This window comes from Nuphar pumila, chromosome 7 (assembly GCF_984573655.1).
Source record: "Nuphar pumila chromosome 7, dmNupPumi1.hap1.1, whole genome shotgun sequence".
In the NCBI taxonomy this organism is placed as follows: Eukaryota; Viridiplantae; Streptophyta; class Magnoliopsida; order Nymphaeales; family Nymphaeaceae; genus Nuphar; species Nuphar pumila.
The window spans coordinates 35,921,600-35,929,948 of record NC_143255.1 but is presented as its reverse complement, the minus strand read 5'-3'; the positions used below and the strand labels follow the sequence as shown (position 1 = coordinate 35,929,948).

Below are 8,349 nucleotides of genomic sequence, written 5' to 3'. Positions count from 1 at the left end.
ACACAATGCGTATTTAAACTAATCAAGTATACAATTAGTTAAATGATATACCTATTGAAGCAGCCCGTGAAGATGAAGGCCGAGACTGGCTACCATTGGGTGCTCGACCACTGTGACCTCCATGAACCATATTCTAACAAATAAAAATTTTATTTAGATCAGTTACACAACGCTATATCTTCATGGATACATAATCAAATCGAAAATAACTTCATGCAATACATTCAAACATTGCAATACATTCAAATCATTGCAACACATTCAAATCATTCACATCAAACATTGCAATACATTCAAATATGAGATATGACATCACTTGCTAATCATGAATAACTTATCCTTAACTTGTAATACAATTAGAACAGTTACACAACTCTATATCTTCATGGATACATAATCAAATCGAAAATAACTTCATGCAATATATTCAAACCATTGCATTACATTGCAATACATTCAAATCATGTAAATCATTCAAATTATTCACATTAAACATTACAATACATTCAAACATAAGTTATGTATTACAAGATGTATTTCACTACCTCGAGTATGCTTCCTCATCACTTGTTTGACTTTCATATTATTTTTCTTCCTCCTCCTTCTCTTCGTCCTCTTCTTCTTCTTCATTGGGCGCCCATCCACTTGATATATCATTTGGATCACATTCTTCCATACGTGTGCCATCAGATAATGAAGATATGACATGCATACCATGTGCGATATCGTAACCATAAGAGAAGTCATACATATCATCTGATTGATAATAATCACCCTCTTCAACAATCTTGTCTTCTTATAACTGATCATACTCGGGGTATAGTTTAGACTTCACCTTGCAAACTGCCCATCATTTATTTCTATCTGACTTTCTTGTATTCAAATATGAAGTATAGTAAACATGTTGAGCTTGCGATGCTAATATGAATGGTTCATATGTTCCAAACCTTGATTTATGATTCACCTCTATAATGCTTGAGGCTTTGTCGACTCTTGCTGTTGTGGGATCAAACCAATGACACTTGAATACAGTTACCCTATTATTTATGCCTAAGTAAGTCAACTTCATTATTTCTTCTATAACACCGTAGTAGTCATGTTCATTTTCACTGTAGCTGCTACCCTTTACACATACACCACTATTCATTGTTGACTTGTTTACACCATAGTCTTTTGTATGGAATCGCTAACCATTTACGATGTACCCATTGTAACATTGCACAACTTTGGTCGAACCATTTTGTAAATCATATATTCCTTAGTCGTTGATATCACCATGGCGGACCTACAAGTATAAACAATGACTATGATCACGACCAATTAAGTAACTTATTGTTGTTTACATGAAAAGAATATATGTCATCGTCCTTACAAACTCTTTCAACCATGCCACAAACTTATTTCTACGTTCTTTTTGTACTTCTGAATCAGTAAGATGTGGAAGTTCTCTTCGCAACTCTAGAATAAATTGTCTACACTTAACAAATATTTATATTACCGAACCATGTACCCATGTATAGAACTTAGTGTTATATATTAAGTATACTTACTCGACGTAGGGGTCAATCGCTGAGCAATTAAAAAGGATATAGATTTGTGTTGCGTCTTGCTCTCGATCTTCCAAGAGTCTTGACCGACATCTACCAAAGGCATGCCCAAGTGGTTGAAATATCACCAGTTTGTCAGTTACAGTAAATTGTTCTCCATCATCATTACGAGGTGAGCAAGTGTAACGTGTTGAAATATGAGATTCAAAGTACATAAATGAGAAATTTAAAATCTCTTCTAAAGTGTACGCCTCACAAATAGAACCTCTCACTCTTGCTTTATTCTGAATCTTTTTTTGAGGTCAAACATGCATCTGTCAACAATATACATCTCTTAATACAATAAATTTCCAATAGCATTGAAGAGAAAAATATAAACAAAAATATACCTTTCAAATGGGTACATCCAACGATATTGCATAGGACCACCAACCCTAAGTTCATACGACAAATGTATGATCACATATTCTATAACATCAAAAAATGCTGGCAAAAATATCTTTTCTAGCTGACAAGTAGTAGTGACGACAGAATCCTCGAGATTCTTTACCTCAATTACTACAACTTCTGATGCGCACAATGTTCTAAAAAATCTACTCAACTCGGATAATACCCCCCATATAGGTTTGTCTAACATATCATGGAATGCTAAGAGAATCAACCATTACATAATGACATGACAAGGAGGAGAGGGTGGGCAGGGGCCAAAGGCCCCTGCGGCTCTTGAAAAGAAGGAAGCAAGGGCCGATGGCCCCTGCCGAACCAAGAAGAAAAAAAAGAAGTGTGTAGGGTGGGGGTGGTGTGTGTGTGTGTGGGGGGGGGGGGGGGGGGGTGCAGGGGCCAAAAGGGGGGGTCCCGACTCCTTTCGTCGGTCCAGTGGGTGATAGAGGGTAGAATGAGAGAGATGAGGGGAAAGAAGAAGGAAAGGGAAGGGACGTACCTGGGGGGAGGAGGTCACCGGTGTCGGCAGACGAGCAAGAGGGAAGGAGAGAGAAGAAAGGTGGTGTCGGCGTCGGCAGACAAGCAAGGTGGTGCCGGCAAAGCTGTCAGAGAGGGAGGCGGTCGTTGAAAGGGGAGAAGAGAGGGCGAGTAATGGGGCGAGAGAAAGTTACCGGTGTGCGATGAATGAAACAAAAAGGGAAAAGAAAGGGGGCTCGCATTAGGGTTTTATGGGAAATTTAGTGATGAAAAAAGTCTGTCGCAAACGTCGTCATCAATTTGCGACAGAGTAGCAACAGAAAAATGGTGTCGCTTATCCATCGCGAAGTTGCGACAGAGTGTGAGACAAATTTTTTTTGTCGCAAATTTACGATGACGTTTGCGACGAAAATTTTTCATTGTTAATTCTGCAATTAATTTTAATTTTAGGAACAGATAGTTTTCTCTCGCTAATCCTTCATAACTTTATGATGAATTATTTTCGTCGTAAATTTCTGTCTCTAAATAACATTTTGCTTGTAGTGTGAGCTGCTCGCGACTTAGTTTATAATCAGCTCGTAAGGAGCTTTTTCAAACTCAAAAAATAGGCATAGCAAACTGGACATGATGCCTGTTTATGTTGGGTAGGTTCTCATAGGCTCGTTAACTAGTAATAAATATATTTATACATATTCTGAACTTGAGTATAGATTGTTGAAAATGTTTTTCTTGTAAGAAATAAGTTTATAGGTGGAAAATCATACTCCTTGCAAGTTTGAAGCAACGTATTTTATATTGTAAATGAGCTGGTTTGAGCTTGGTTTAATAGGTTTAGGGCTCACATTATATTATTTTCAGCTCTAAAAGTTGTATTTTGTTGCAAGCTCCTCGGCTTGTCACAACAACAAGCCAAGACTTTAACAACTCTCTCTTGTGTGTTGTGATCTCTATAACAAATATTGCAAGATTTATAAAAATCTCACCATAATATCGTAAGAAATTGCCTGAAACTTTAAAACAATAATTTCTCGCAAGATTTTTAAAATATCATGAGATTTATGAAAAAAACATAAATTTCTCAATTTAAACGTGATATTTACGTTTTAAACAGCTATTTATGATGAAAAAAACATGTATTTTTATTTTAAAATAATTTTATTAATATTTTCTTATAAAAATATGTTTTATTTTTTAATTTATTTTTTATTGAATGCGAGATTTATGAAAAAATTTCAATTTCTAGCTGGTTTTTGACAAACTAGATTTTGCCTAAAAAAACGTTTGTCACTATGGTTGTGATATTTTAATAATAAATGAACCTTACAAAAACATATTATTAAAAATAAAAAAAGTTCATACCCTTGTGTCCTTGTCTTCAAAAGTTTGTGCACTCGTGTCTCGAGTTTGTACTGAATCTGCACACTTGTCCGCGTCCTAGCTTAAAGGCGTGTACAGGGACGCTTTTTCCTGCATTAACGACGGAAGCAGGTCCATGTAAAAAGGTGAGTCCGTCTATTTTAAAAAGATCGGCCGGTCCAGATGCATGATGCCAGGTTCGAGTCATAATTGCTTGCTTTGAAAAGCAGCTAGTGGGGCCCATCTCTCTGGATGGACGGTTCTGTCAATCTGTAATTACTTTTTGCAATTTGTTTAATTGTGCCAGCTCACAAGGACATATGTGACAGTCCATTTATGTCCTCACACAGATCACAACTCACAACTCACAAGGGAAATGAATGGAAAGTTCTACAGCTTGGAGGGCGAATTCCGTCTTTTATGAGTCAACCAAAACCAAGAGACCGAGTCACCCCCGCGCCAAAAGGGTCATGGTTTTTTATTACAAGAAAATATATAACCGATTTAATGGAATTATTTTTTTTTTCTCTGGGAAAAATAAGAAACCCTTTTTCACCAAGTAAAGCCTGCTCCTAATCAGAAGGATTATTTTTCTAAACATAAGAATTATTAATGAATAAAGACTTTGTTATTTATATTTTAATTTATGCTGCCATTTTTCGTATTTTAAGTTTACTTGAAAACTTCGCTACATGCCGTTATTTTCCCGAAGTTTTACCGAGAAACACCAGTTTTCAAAATATCGTTGCCGAGATTTTTCCCCCACCGCGTTCACACGTGCTGCAAACGTCGACAAGTCGCCGCTTTCTCCGCAGGACGCTTTCCTGAACGTTCATCGAGGCATATATAGGAACCGATGCTCGCCACGTGTAAGGTTTTTTAAGCCGTCAGATTTATACGATCGACGGCCACAAGAACCCACGATCGTTTTCTATATATTAATATGACTACATCCTTCCATTGGCGATGGAGGCGCTCTCTTTTACGCTGATTCATTGATTGTGGGACTGGAACCCCTCCGAGAAGAGGGGGGGAGTGGATTTTCACCGGAAAACTCCTCAGCCCGATGTCGCCCACCCCATTCCTCCTCCTAACCCTCCTCCTCGCCCAATCCATCCACTCGTGGCCCCCCGCGGAGGCCATCCGGCCGTCTCCGAGGCTGCGGCAGCCGGAGAACCGCCGGTTCACTGCTCCCTTCCGGCCTGCCGATGTGACCAGGAACGCCCCCGGATGCCCCTCTCCAGCGCGCTCTCCGGCAGCCGTCTGCGACCCCTCTCTCGTCCACATTGCCCTCACCCTTGACTCCGAGTACCTCCGCGGCTCCGTCGCCGCCGTCCACTCCATCCTCCGCCACGCTGCCTGCCCGGAGAACGTCTTCTTCCACTTCATCGTCGCCTCCGGCGACGAAAAAGCCGAAGCTGGCCTCCGCGCGCTCGTCCAATCGGTGTTCCCGCGCCTCCGGTTCAAGCTATACGCCTTGGACGAGGGGGCCGTCCGGAGCCTCATCTCCTCCTCCGTTCGCTCCGCCCTGGAGCAGCCGCTCAACTACGCCCGGAACTACCTCGCGGACCTGCTCGAGCCCTGCATCCGGCGCGTCATCTACCTCGACTCTGACGTGATCGTCGTCGACGACGTCGCCCGGCTCTGGCGGACGCCGCTCGGCCCCGCCGCGGTGGCCGCGCCTGAGTACTGCCACGCGAACTTCACCAGGTATTTCACGGCTGGGTTCTGGGCGGATGACGACCTCTCCGGCGTCTTCGCCGGCCGGAGGGCGTGCTACTTCAACACGGGGGTTATGGTGATGGACCTCGCTAAATGGAGGAGTGGGTACAGGGACGAGATCGAGAGGTGGATGAAGGTGCAGAGGGAGAAGCGGATCTATGAGCTCGGGTCGCTGCCACCCTTCCTCCTCGTCTTCGCCGGACGGATCGCTCCGGTCGACCACCGGTGGAACCAGCACGGCCTCGGCGGGGACAGCGTCGCCGGAAGCTGCCGGGATCTCCACCCTGGCCCGGTGAGCCTCCTGCATTGGAGCGGAAGCGGCAAGCCGTGGGCCCGCCTCGATTCCGGCCGGCCGTGTCCTCTCGATCGGCTCTGGGAGCCCTACGACCTCTTCGCCCCCGCCGGAAAGTCGACCAGAAAGTTCTACGCCGAATGACTGGAAATTCCCTTGTATTCTGGTGGAATGACGGCATCGCGAGAAGGATTGCGTCGGCAATCTCTGTAAGAGGAAGGTGTTTTCCCGTAATTTCTTCTTCGTCTTCTTCTTCTTCGTTGCATACTGAATGACGAAAATCACCCTGATTAGGGAAGACGCGGTAGGAGGTGGTTCTGGTCTTTGGGGATAGTTAGAGCGGTATTTTCCTAATTCGGCGTTGTTTCCCTTCGGCCGCTGGACCGTTTCACGGCTGATGGTGCCATTATTCCGGTGAGATTCTGCCAATCTTCGGTGGCTCTCCTGTGAATTGCTTAGCTTCGAGTTCGAATCCCATCGTCGCCATCAGGAATAAAAATGTTAAAGGCAAAAATAAAAAAAATTCAAGTGTAGTTTTTTTCGTCCTTTTTTTGGAAATTTTGGTGTTTGGTTTTTGCCTCACTGTATGTTGGTTCAGGTCTATGTATAACTCGAATCCAACTTAATCTGATAAGGCACCCTATACTGAATGTGGTTTGGAATTCGATTAGTTTCAAGCCCTCTTTTGACAATTTCCATTTTAAAAGGAGTTTCAATTGTGGATATTAGTTAAATGAAGCTCTCGTGCTGGTAAAGGAGTCGATCTTGGGTTGTTGGAGCTTGGCTGGTTTAACCGGAAATCTGACAGAGCTCATCCTCACAGCATCGTTGGCTTACGTGCAAAAAGTTGAATGAGTCATTAGGACCCTTATAGAATTGTAGTTGGTGGCATTTTTTTGCTTTATCCGAACTGAGAGATGTGTTTATCACAGTATCTTTTTAAAAATGTTGTATTAGATTACGTATTCTTCATGTTTAGATGTGTTTAACAGTTGATCTCACATTAAAATTTGTTCATTAGGTTAACCTAATGTGCTTTAGTAAATAAGCAATGATAAACACATGGAATCAAACATCTCTAATTATGATCGACCTAACTTTTTGGTTGGAGAATGTTCTCTCTATATACACATACACGATTGATCGTATCATTGAACGCCCAATTGTGAACGGGGTCGGATGTGAGCGCATCCAATTCCTCTTTATTTTGATGTTTTTAGACCTTTAGCATCGGTCACGACCACTGCTAAAGCTTTGGGCAGAAAATGACGAATTAGCCGTGGTTGTTAAAACATGAAAAAAAACTGTAGCCGCTGATTCAAGTGGGATCATCATTTGAAAATTGTCCATGTCTATTTGTTACGCCCATCTCTCTCTAAATATATGTGTGTTTGTGAATGACAATTAGAATATGAAAACAGACCCAAGGGGTTTGCCGTAGTGGGATGTGGCCTAGGCCGTATGACGGGCAATCTAAGTCCCGTGACGTAGCTTCGGGCAATCACACACACCGAAGGCAGACCTTTTAAGCGCACAAGCAACGCACAACACACGAGCGGAAGCAAGAGTCCCGTATGCACAAGCACAAAGAGAGAGATGCAAAAAGCTTTTTTATAGATACTTGAAAGCAAAGTACATCAAGAGGGGAAAAGAGGGTCCGAATAGACGGGGTGCTTAGGCCGTAAGGCTTTGTGGGGGCACTCTAGAGTGCCAAAGAGGTATATACATCATAGCAAAAAGGTGAAAAACATGACGGTTCGGAACACGAAGCCCTTATGCCTTCATTTTATATTTTTATTTTTGTTAATCCTCAAAGTAAACATGCTTATTTCTAAATTCCTGATATAAAATCCATTAGGTTATATTTGTAACTACGGTTTAGACAGATCAATTTTTCTTCTAATATGGCATCTTTTTTTTTGGCATCCTTGATTATTTACATGTTTTTTAATCAAATCATGACGGACTTGAAGGGGATGAGAAGTTCTGATTGTCAGGTATTTTGCAAGTAGGAAGGATCTAAGAAATTGGATGGGGGCTCACACGTCATTGTCAGTTGCATCAGCAGCGAGCATGCAATACACGTCCATTGGCTTAACTTAAATGAGTTAGGAGTGTTTTGGTAGTTGGTACATCTTAAAGGTTGGTACCATGCAAGACATTTCCTTTTTTTCTTCCTTAGTAGGCAAGTTTGGAGATAACTCTGTGGGGGTGTTCAAATCCCGAACCTTTTTTTTTATTTTTTATTGAGGAATGGAGAAACCACCCCCGGATTAAGAGACCTGGTCACACTGGAGTAAAACTGTGGTGCACCCCTTGCCCCCGGGGAGTCGCCTTGCTTCGGCTATAATGCACGGGGTTGATGCCCACAGGATTTGAACCTAGGCCGCCCATCTAGCGGTCTAGGCTCTATCCCAGTAAGCCAAACCCCTTTAGGGCCGAACTCGGGACCCTTTGGTTATGATGGTGTGACCTAACGATCAATCTATCTCATTTGACCTCGATACCAGAATT

The 8,349-nt window shown here is 42.4% G+C and overlaps 1 pseudogene across 1 annotated transcript; it reads left to right on the top strand.

The window, feature by feature from the left end:
* The first annotated feature begins 4,789 nt into the window (after window positions 1-4,789).
* LOC149831910 (putative galacturonosyltransferase-like 6 pseudogene) lies at window positions 4,790-6,541 on the top strand (annotated as a pseudogene). Its single transcript, XR_016433063.1, has one exon. The product of XR_016433063.1 is annotated as a putative galacturonosyltransferase-like 6 pseudogene (transcript).
* The last annotated feature ends 1,808 nt before the right edge of the window (window positions 6,542-8,349 follow it).